Genomic DNA, 11410 nt, shown 5'->3' on the forward strand with positions numbered 1-11410 from the left:
ACAGGTTCCTGAGCCTATTGGGCTCTATCATATCTACACTTGAAAATGTGTAAGGAGTCAGCCTCCACCACATTACTTCCTAATGCATTCCATATGTCAACCACTCTGACTCTAAAAAAGTTCTTTCTAATATCTCTGTGACTCATTTGGGCACTCAGTTTCTACCTGTGTCCCCTAGTGCGTGTTCCCCTTGTGTTAAATAGCCTGTCTTTATCAACCCTGTCGATTCCCTTGAGAATCTTGAATGTGATGATCATGTCCCTCCTAACTCTTCTGTCTTTCAACGAAGTGAAGCTTAATTCCCGTAGTCTCTCCTCATAGCTCATACCTCTCAGCTCGGGTACTAGTCTCGTGGCAAACTTTTGAACCTTTTCCAGTTTAGTCTTATGCTTGACTAGATATGGACTCCATGCTGGAGCTGCATACTCCAGGTTGGTCTGACATATGTGGTATATAATGTTCTGAAAGATTCCTTACACAAGTTTCTAAAGGCCGTTCTTATGTTAGCCAACCTGGCATATGTTGCTGATGTTATCATCTTGATATGAGCTTCAGGGTACAGGTCTGGCGTGATATCAACCCCTAGGTCTTTCTCTCTCTCTGACTCTTGAAGTATCTCATCTCCCAAATGATACCTTGTATCTGGTCTCCTGCTTCCTACTCCTATCTTCATTACAATACATTTGCTTGGGTTAAACTCTAACAGCCATTTGTTCGACCATTCCTGCAGCTTGTCCAGGTCTTCTTCAAGCCTCAAGCTGTCCTCCTCTGTCTTAATCCTTCTCATAATTTTGGCGTCGTCAGCAAACATTAAGAGGGGTATGTGGTAGTGTGGTGGGGTGTGAGGTAGTTTGGGGGGTGTGGTAGTGAGGTGGGGTGTGAGGTAGTTTGGGGGGTGTGGTAGTGTGGTGGGGTGTGAGGTAGTTTGGTGGGTGTGGTAGTGAGGTGGGGTGTGTGGTAGTGTGCTGGGGTGTGTGTAATGTTGTGGGATGTGTTTTATTGTGATGGGGTGTGTGGTAGTGTGTGTGTGGGGGTGGGGTAGTGTGTGTGTGGGGGGGGGGTAGTGTTACGGGGTGTGTGGAAGTGTGGTGGGGTGTGTGATAGTGGTGGGGTGTGTGGTAGTGTGGTGGGGTTGTGTGGTGGTGTGATGGGGTTGTGTGGTGGTGTGATGGGGTTGTGTGGTCGTGTAGTGGGGTGTGTGGTAGGTGTTTGGAGCCTGTCGGCCTAGCGGACAGCACGCTTGACTTGTGATCCTGTGGTCCCGGGTTCGATCCCAGGCGCCGGCGAGAAACAATGGGCAGAGTTTCTTTCACCCTATGCCCCTGTTACCTAGCAGTAATATAGGTACCTGGGTGTTAGTCAGCTGTCACGGGCTGCTTCCTGGGGGTGGAGGCCTGGTCAAGGACCGGGCCGCGGGGACACTAAAAGCCCCGAAATCATCTCAAGATAGTTTGGTGGGGTTGTGTGGTAGTGTAGTGGGGTTGTGTGGTGGTGTGGTGGGGTTGTGTGGTAGTGTGGTGGGGATGTGTGGTAGTGTGGTGGGGTTGTGTGGTAGTGTGGTGGGGTGTGTGATAATGTGTGTGGTAGTGAGGTGGGGTGTGTGGTAGTTTGGGGGGGTGTGGTAGTGTACTGGGGTGTGTGGTAGTGTGGTGAGGTGTGTGTGTAATGTTCTGTAGTGTGTTATTGTGGTGGGGTGTGTGGTAGTGTGGTTGGGTGTGTAGTAGTGTGGGGGATGTGCTAGTGTTGTGGGGTGTGTGGTAGTGTGGTGGGGTTGTGTGGTGGTGTGATGGGGTTGTGTGGTCGTGTAGTGGGGTGTGTGGTAGTGTGGTGGGGTGTGTGGTAGTTTGGTGGATGTGTGTACTCACCTAATTGTACTCACCTAATTGTGCTTGCGGGGGTTGAGCTTTGGCTCTTTGGTCCCGCCTCTCAACCGTCAATCAACTTGTGTACAGATTCCTGAGCCTATTGGGCTCTATCATATCTACATTTGAAACTGTGTATGGAGTCAGCCTCCACCACATCACTTCCTAGTGCATTCCATTTACTAACTACTCTGACACTGAAAAAGTTCTTTGTAAATGTCTCTGTGGCTCATTTGGTTACTCAGCTTCCACATGTCTCCCCTTGTTCGCGTCCCTCCAGTGTTGAATAGTTCATCCTTGTTTACCCGGTCGATTCCCCTGAGGATTTTGTAGGTTGTGATCATGTCCCCCCTTACTCTTCTGTCTTCCAGTGACGTAAGGTGTGCCTTACGACACTGGAAGACGTGGTAGTGTGTGGTAGTGTAGGTGGGGAATATGGTAGTGTGGTGGGGTTGAGTGGTAGTGAGTTGGGATGAGTAGCAGTGTGGTAGGGTGTGTGGTAGTGTGGTGGGGTGTGTGGTAGTGTGGCGGGGTGTGTGGTAGTTTGGGCGAGTGTGGTGGTGTGCTGGGGTGTGTGGTTGTGTGGTAGTGTGGTGGGGTTGTGTGGTGGTGTGATGGGGTTGTGTGGTCGTGTAGTGGGGTGTGTGGTAGTGTGGTGGGTGTGTGGTAGTGTGGTTGTTTCTGTGGTAGTGTGGTGGGGATGTGTGGTAGTGTGGTGGGTGGGTGTGGTAGTGTAGTGGGAGTGTATGGTAGTGTGTTGGGGTGTGTGGTTAGCGTGGTAGGATATGTGATATTGTGGTGGGGTTGTGTGGTAGTATGGTGAGGAGTGTGGTAGTTTGGTGGGGGTGTGTGGTAGTGTGGTGGGGTGTGTGGTGGAGTGTGTGGTGGGGTGTGTGGTGGGGTGTGTGGTAGTGTGTGTGGTAGTGTGGTGGGGTGTGTGGTAGTTCGGGGGGGGTGTAGTAGTGTGGTGGGGTGTGTGGTACTGTGGTGGGGTGTGTGTAATGTTCTGGGGTGTGTGTTATTGTGGTGGGGTGTGTGGTATTTTGATTGGGTGTGTAGTAGTGGGGAGGGGGTGTGGTAGTGTTGTGGGGTGTGTGGAAGTGTGGTGGGGTTGTGTGACAGTGGTGGGGTGTGTGGTAGTTTGATAGTGTGTTAGGGTTGTGTGGTGGTGTGATGGGGTTGTGTGGTTGTGTAGTGAGGTGTGTGGTAGTGTGGTGGGGTGTGTGGTAGTGTGGTGGGGAGTGTGGTAGTTTGGTGGGTGTGTGTGGTAGTGTGGTGGGTGTGTGTGGTAGTGTGTTGGGGTGTGTGGTAGCGTGGTGGGATATGTGATAGTGTGGTGGGGTTGTGTGGTAGTATGGTGAGGAGTGTGGTAGTGTCGTGGGGGGGTGTGGCAGTGTGGTGGGGTATGTGGTAGTGTGGTTGGGTTGTGTGGTAGTGTGGTGGGGTTGTGTGGTAGTGTGGTGGGGTGTGTGGTAGGGTGAGTGGTAGTGTGGTGAGATGTTTGGTAGTGTGGTGGGGTTGTGTAGTATTGTGGTGGGGTGTGTGTTAGTGTGGTGGGGTGTGGTAGTGTGGTGGGGTTGTGAGGTAGTTTGGTGGGGTTGTGTATTATTGTAGTGGGGTGAGGTTGTGTAGTGTTGAGGTGGGGAATGTGTTAGTGTGGATATGCAGCCCGTCCTCCAAAAATGGGGTGGTAAATGTAAGAAGACAAATAAGTGCAATTATGTACTATTCATAGATTGTACTTATTTTCACTTAGTATTAAATCGTACTGTCAAATATATTGTGAATATTTGAGTTTACCTGAAAAACTGAATAGAAAGCCACGACCTCACCTAACCGTCTTAGTTTTTGAAGATAATAATTTTATTGCTTCTTAATTACAATTAGTACTTAATCTATAGCTATATTGATATTACAGTTTTATAAAACTATTAAAACAAAACTAAATTATATCAATAAATTTCAAAGTAACTTAAGAAATTTTGTATAAAATCTATATTGTTTAATAAACCTGAAAAAAAAATTCCTGATATTGAAAACTTGTGTATTGCAAATTAAAATTGAAAATTTCATCCTAAAATTCTGAGTGTTTTAACATGTAAAGGGGGTGAATTATATCGGGGGAGGGGGGTTGGGTAAATGTAACAGCCCCATAAGTGCAATTATGCACGGTTTATGACAGTAAGAACTTAAGTACTTATTACACTTAGCATTAAATCGTATTGTCAGTTGGGAGGATTGGTTGGGATATGTGTGTGGTAGTTTGGTGGAGGTGTGTGGTAGTGTGGTGGGGTGTGTGGAGGTGTGGTGGGGTGTGTGGTAGTGTGGTGGGGTGTACGTAGTGTAGTGGGTTGTGTAGTAGTGTGGTGGAGAATATGGTAGTGAGGTGGGGTGTGTGGTAGTGTGGTGGGGTGTGTAGTAGTGTGGTGGGGTTGTGTGGTAGTGTGGGGAAGGTGTATGTTTGTGTGGTGGGGTTTGTTGTAGTATGGGTGGGTGTGTGGTGGTGTGTGGAAGTGTTGTGGAGTGTGTGGTAGTGTGGTGGTTTGTGTGGTAGCGTGGTGGGGTGTGTGTAGTGTTCTGGGGTATGTGGCAGTGTGGTGGGGTTGTGTGGTAGTGTGGTGGGGTTGTGTCGTATTGTGGTGGGGTGTGTGGTAGTATGGTGGGGTTGTGTAGTATTGTGGTGGGGTGTGTGGTAGTGTGGTGGGGTGTGTGGTAGTGTAGTGGGGTTGTGAGGTTGTTTGGTGGGGTTGTTTAGCATTGTTGTGGGGTGTGTCGTAGTGTGGTTATATGTGGGGTAGTTTGGTGGGGGTGTGTGGTGGAGTGTGTGGTGGGGTGTGTGGTAGTGTGGGTTGGGGTATGGTAGTGTAGTGGGTTGTGGTGGGGGTGTATGGTAGTGTGGTGGGGTTGTGTGGTATTGAGATGCGGTGTGTGTGTAGCAGTGTGGTGGGGTGTGTGGTAGTGTTGTGAGGTGTGTGGTAGTGTGGTGTGAGGTGTGGTTGTTTATTGGGGTGTGTGGTAGTGGGGTGGATTGTGTTGTAGTATGGTGGGGTGTGTGGTAGTGTGGTGCGGTGTGTGGTACTATTGTGGGGTTGTGTTGTGGGGTTATGTATTATTGTGGTGGGGGTGTGTGGTAGTGTTGTGGGGTTGTGTGGTAGTGTGGTGGGGTGTGTGGTAGTGTGGTGCGGTGTGTGGTTGTGCGGTGGAAATGTGTGGTAGTGTGGTGGGGTGTGTGGTATTGTTGTGGGGTGTGTTGTAGTGTGTTTGGGGGGGTGGTAGCTCGGTGGGTGTCTGGTAGTGTGATGGGGTGTGTGTGGTAGGTTGCTGGGGTAGTGTGGTAGTGTGGTGGGTTGAGTGGTAGTTCCGTGGGTTGTGTGGTGGTTTGGTGGGGTTGTGTGGTCGTGTAGTGATGTGTGTGGTAGTGTTGTGGGTGTGTGATAGTGTGGTGGTTTGTTTGGTAGTGAGGTGGGGTGTGTGGTAGTGTGGTGTGAGTGTGTGGTAGTGTGTAGGGGTGTGTGGTAGTGTGGTGGATATGTGGTAGTGTTGTGGGGTTGTGTGGTAGTATGGTGGGGAGTGTGGTAGTGTGGTGGGGGTGTGTGACAGTGTTGCGGGTGTGTGGCAGTGTGTTTGGGTTATGTGGTAGTGGTGGGGTTGTGTGGTAGTGTGGAGGAGTATGTGGTATTGTGGTAGGGTGAGTGGTAGTGTGGTGAGATGTTTGGTAGTGTGGTGCGGTTTTGTGGTAGTGTTGTGGGGTGAGTGGTAGTGTGATGGGGGTCTGTGGTAGTGTGGTGCGGTTGTGTGGTAGTATGGTGGGGTTGCATGGTGTTGTGGTGGAGTGTGTGTTAGTGTGGTGGAGTTTGTGGTAGTGTGGAGGATGTGTGATAGTGTGCAGGGTTGTGTGGAAGTGTGGTGGGTGTGTGGTAGTGTGGTGGGGTATTGTGGTAGTGTTATAAGGTGTGTGGTAGTGCGCTGGGGCGTGTGGTAATGTGGTGGGGATGTGTGGCAGTGTGGTGTCGTTGTGTGGTAGTGTTATAGGGTGTGTGGTAGTGCGGTGGGGTGTGTGGTAGTGTGTGGTAGTGTGGTGGGTGTGTGGTAGTTTGGGGGGTGTGGTAGTGTGGCGGGGTGTGTGGTAGTGTGGTGGGGTGTGTGTAATGTTCTGGGGTGTGTGTTTATTGTGATGGGGTGTTCTCATCTAGTTGTGTTTGCTGGGATTGAGCTCTGGCTCTTTGATCCCGCCTCTCATCCGTCAATCAACAGGTGTACAGATTCCTGAGCCTATTGGGCTCTATCATATTTACACATAAAACTGTGTATGGAGTCAGCCTCCACCACATCACTTCCTAATGCATTCCATTTGTCAACCACTCTGACACAAAAAAAGTTCTTTCTAATATCTCTGTGGCTCATTTGGGCACTCAGTTTCCACCTGTGTCCCCTTGTGCGTGTGCCCCTTGTGTTAAATAGCCTGTCTTTATCTACCCTATCAATTCACTTCAGAATCTTGAATGTGGTGATCATGTCCCCCCTAACTCTTCTGTATTTCAGCGAAGTGAGGTTTAATTCCCGTAGTCTCTCCTCGTAGCTCATACCTCTCAGCTCGGGTACTAGTCTGGTGGCAAATTTTTTAACCTTTTCCAGTTTAGTCTTATCCCTGCCTAGATATAGACTCCATGCTGGGGCTGCATACTCCAGGATTGGCCTAACATATGTGGTATACAATTTTCTGAATGATTCTTTACTCAAGTTTCTGAATGCCGTTTGTGTGTTGGCCAGCCTGGCATATGCCGCTGATGTTATCCTTTTGATATGTGCTGCAGGAGAAAGGTCTGGCATGATATCAACCCAAAGTCTTTTTCTTTCTCTGACTCCTGAAGAATTTCCTCTCCCAAATGATAACTTGTATCTGGCCTCCTGCTCCCTACACCTATCTTCATTACATTACATTTGGTTGGGTTAAACTCTAACAACCAAATCAACCATTCCTTCAGCTTGTCTAGGTCTTCATTGAAACCTCAAACAGTCCTCTTCTGTTTTAATCCTTCCCATAATTTTGGCATCGTCCGCAAACATTGAGAGAAATGAATCGATACCCTCAGGAAGATCATTTACATATATCAGAAACAAGATAGGACTGAGTACAGAGCCCTGTGGGACTCCACCGGTGACTTCTCGCCAATCGGAGGTCTCACCCCTCACTGTAACTCTCTGCTTCCTATTGCTTAGGTACTCCCTTATCCTCTGGAGCACCTTACCAGCTACACTTGCCTGTCTCTCCAGCTTATGTACCAGCCTCTTATGCGGTACTGTGTCAAAGACTTTCCGACAATCCAAGAAAATGCAGTCCGCCCAGCCCTCTCTTTCTTGCTTAATCTTTGTCACCAGGTTGTAGAATTTTATTAAGCCAGTCAGGCAAGATTTACCCTCCCTGAACTCATGTTGGCGATTTGTCACGAAGTCCCTTCTCTCTAGATGTGTTACCAGGTTTTTTCTCACGATCGTCTCCATCACCTTGCATGTTACACAAGTCAAAGACACTTGCCTGTAGTTCAGTGCCTCTTGCCTGTCGCCCTTTTTGTGTATTGGGACCACGTTCGCCGTCTTCCATATTTCTGGTAGGTCTCCCATCTCCATTGACTTACTGTACACTATGGAGAGTGGCAAGCAAAGTGCCTCTGCACACTCTTTCAGTACCCATGGTGAAATCCCGTCTGGACCAACAGCCTTTCTAACATCCAGATCCAGCAGGTGTCTCTTGACCTCCTCGCTCGTAATTTCGAACTCTTCCAAGGCCTGCCTGGTTTACCTCTTTTTCTCCTAGCACAGTGACCTCATCTTGTTCTATTGTGAAAACCTCCTGGAACCTCTTGTTGAGTTCTTCACACACCTCTTTGTCATTATCTGTATACCTGTCCTCGCCTGTTCTAAGTTTCAATACCTGTTCTTTAACTGTTGTTTTCCTTCTGATGTGACTGTGGAGTAGCTTTGGTTCGGTCTTGGCTTTGTTTGCTATATCATTTTCAAAACTTTTCTCTGCTTCTCTTCTCACCCTGACATACTCATTCCTGGTTCTCTGGTATCTCTCTCTGCTTTATGGTGTTCTGTTATTCCGGAAATTCCTCCACGCCTTTTTGTTCAGTTTCTTCACTTCCATACATGTCCTGTTATTCCATGGATTCTTCTGTTGCTTCTCGGATTTCTTCCTTTGGGCTGGGATGAACCTCTTTACTGCCTCCTGACACTTTTGGGTAACATTGTCCATCATACCTTGTACAGACTTATCTCTGAGGTCTGTGTCCCAAGGTATTTCCCTTAGGAAACTTCTCATCTGTTCATAATTCCCCTTTCGGTAAGCCAGCCTTTTGATTCCTAGTTCTTTTTTGGGGGAGATAATTCCTAGCTCTAACAGGTACTCAATGTTCAATATACTGAGATCATTCATTCCCAAGGGCTCTTCCATCTTAACTTCTCTTATATCCCACTCATTTAGGGTAAATATAAAATCAAGCATTGCTGGTTCATCTTCTCTCATTCTTGTTGGTTCCTTGATGTGCTGGCTTAGAAAGTTTTTTCTTGCCACGTCCAGCAGCTTAGCTCTCCATCTTTCTGGTCCTCCATGCGGGACTCTGTTCTCCCAATCTATCTTCCCATGATTGAAGTCTCTCATAATTAGTAGTCCAGATCCATTCCTGCTAGCAACAGAAGCTGCTTCTTTCTATTATGTTAATGGTGGCCATGTTGTTTCTATCATATTCCTGTCTGGGTCTTCTGTCATTTGGTGGTGGATTATATATGACAACGACTATAATTTTTTTCCCTCTATTTGTTATGGTACCTGCTATGTAGTCACTGAAACCTTCACAGCCCTGAATAACCATTTCCTTAAAATCCCAACCTTTTCTTACCAGCAGAGTTACACCACCACCACCACCTCGTCTTTCCTCATAACATAATAGTCCTGTGGGAACACTGCGTTTGTTATCGTTTTCGTTAGCTTTGTTTCTGTGAGGGCTATTATGTCTGGGTTTTCCTCTAGTACCCGATCTCCAAGCTCATTTGCTTCATTTGTAATTCCATCTATGTTAGTGTACATTGCTTTGAGGCTCACTTTCTTCTGTCCCTTCTCAAATCGCCTCCTTGGTGAGTGTTCTGCTGGTGGGGGAAGCTGTTCCATGGGTGTGAGGACCTGTGAGGTGGATAACAGAGTCTCAGAGGTTTCTGGGATAAGGGGCGGGGGATCCAGTGAAGGGGGAGGAACAAGGAGGGGTATGGAGTGAAAGGGGAGGGAGGACAGGAAAGAAAGGGAGGGAGGGGGGACTCGGCAGGAGGAGGGGAGGGGTAGAAGGGTGGGGATTGGGTGTGGGGGGAGGGAGATTTGGCTGAACATTTGAGTGGGGGCAGGGAGGGTTTGGGGTAGGGGTGTTTTCTATGCAGAGGAGGGTGGCGGGGTTGTTCTCCCCTCTGGTGTTTCTGGGTAGCTGGTTGTGGGTTCCCACCTCGCCTCTGGGGGTGTTGTGTTGGGAGCTGTGACTTCCTGGTTTTCCCCTCTCGCCCGGTGCCTCTTCCTTGCTTCTGCCACCACAGCTCTCTCCTCCTTCGTCATGTCTTTCTGGAGGAATTCATTTTTTATTTCTCCCTCGTTTTTCAGGGAGCTCTTCCTTGATAGAATCTTCTCCTTTGTGCTCTCGTTTGCAAACACTATCTTTATCACTCGGTCTCGGTCTTTGTTGTACCAACCTAGCCTGAAATCTTTCTCAATGCTATGCTCAGCCCCTTCCATGTCTAGTGCCTTCAGTACTTCATTCACTGCCGCTTTGTCCTTGTCATTCCACTCTGTCCTATTGGAGCCTTCCTGCTCTTTAATACCCACAGCAACCACTGATCTGCTCCTTTCCAGCAGTTGGTTAGTGGAGCGTGCCGCCTTCTGTGAGGTGGCTGCTTTCATGGCTACCTCCATCACTGCAGACATAACTTCAGAGTTATTTTTTTTAGCATTTCTGCAAATGTTGCTTTTATTGTTGTGGTAGTGTGGTGGGGTTGTATAATATTGTGGTGGAGTGTGTGTGGTAGTGTGGTGGGGTGTGTGGTAGTGTGGTAGGAGTGTGTGTGGTAGTGTGGTGGAGTGTGTGGTAGTGTGGTGGTGTTGTGTGGTGGGGTTGTGTGGTAGTGTGGTGTGGTTGTGTTGTATTGTGGTGGGATGAGTGGTAGTGTGGTGGGGTGTGTGGTAGTGTGGTGGGGTTGTGTGGTAGTGTGTTGGGGTTGTGTGGTAGTGTGGTGGGGTTGTGTGGTAGTCAGGTGGGGTGTTTGATGTTGTATTGGGTGTGTGTGGTAGTGTGGTGGGGTTGTGTAGTATTGTGGTGGGGTTGTGTGGTAGTGTGTTGGGGGTGTGTGGTAGTGTGGCGGGGTTGTATAATATATTGGTGGTGGGGTGTGGTAGTGTCGTGGGGTTGTGTAGTTTTTTTCGTGGGGTGTGTGGTAGTGTTGTGGGGTGTGTGGTAGTGTGGTGGGTTGTGTGGTAGTGTGGTGGGGTATGAAGTATTGTGGTGGGGTTGTGTGGTAGTGTGGTGGGGTTGTATAATATTTTGGTGGAGTGTGTGTGGTAGTGCGGTGGGGTGTGTGGTAGTGTGGAGGAGTGTGTGTGATAGTGTGGTGGAGTGTGTGGTAGTGTGGTGGGGTTGTGTGGTAGTATAGTGGATGTATGGTAGTGTGGTGGGGTATGTGGAAGTGAGGTGGGGTGTTTTGTGGTGTGGTGGGGTTGTGTAGTAGAGTGGTGGGGTGTGTTGTAGTGTTGTGGGGTGTGTGGTGGGGTGTTTGGTAGTGGGGCAGGGTTGATTGGTTGTGTAGTGGGGTTTGTGGTAGGGTGGTAGGGTGTGTTTTAGTATGGTGTGGTGTATGGTAGTGTGGTGGAGTGTGTGGTAGTGTTGTTGGGTGTTTGGTAGTGTGGTGTGGTTGTGCAGTATTATAGTGAGGTGTGTGGTAGTGTGGTGGGGGTGTGGTAGTGTTGTGGGGTTGTGTAGTATTGTGATAGGGTGTGTGTGGTAGTGTGGTGGAGGGGGTGGTAGTATAGTGCGGTGTGTGGTAGTGTGTTGGGGTGGGTGGTAGTGTGGTGGGTTGTGTGGTAATGTAATGGGGGTGTGTTAGTGTGGTGGGGTTGTATGGTAGTGTGGTGGGGTGTGTGGTAGTGTGGTGGGGTGTTTGGTAGTGTAATGGGGTGTGTGATAGTGGGGTAGGGTTGATTGGTTGTGTGGTAGGGCGGTTGGGTGTGTGGTAGTGTGGTGGTGTTGTGTGGTAGTGGGGTGAGGTCTTTTGGCAGTGTGGTGAGGTGTGTGTAGTGCTCTGGGGTGTGTGGTAGTGTAGTGGGGTGTGTAGTAGTATGGTGGGGTGTTTGGTAGTGTGGTGGGGTGTGTGGTAGTGTGGTGGTGTGTGTGGTAGTGTGGGGGGGGTGGTAGTGTGGTGGGGTTTTGGTAGTGTGGTGGAGTGTGTAATAGTGTGATGAGATGTGTGGTAGTGTGGTGAGGTGTGTGTAGTGCTCTGGGGTGTGTGGTAGTGTGGTG

The sequence above is a fragment of the Procambarus clarkii genome, chromosome 34 (genome assembly GCF_040958095.1).
Source record: "Procambarus clarkii isolate CNS0578487 chromosome 34, FALCON_Pclarkii_2.0, whole genome shotgun sequence".
NCBI classification, from domain to species: domain Eukaryota; kingdom Metazoa; phylum Arthropoda; class Malacostraca; order Decapoda; family Cambaridae; genus Procambarus; species Procambarus clarkii.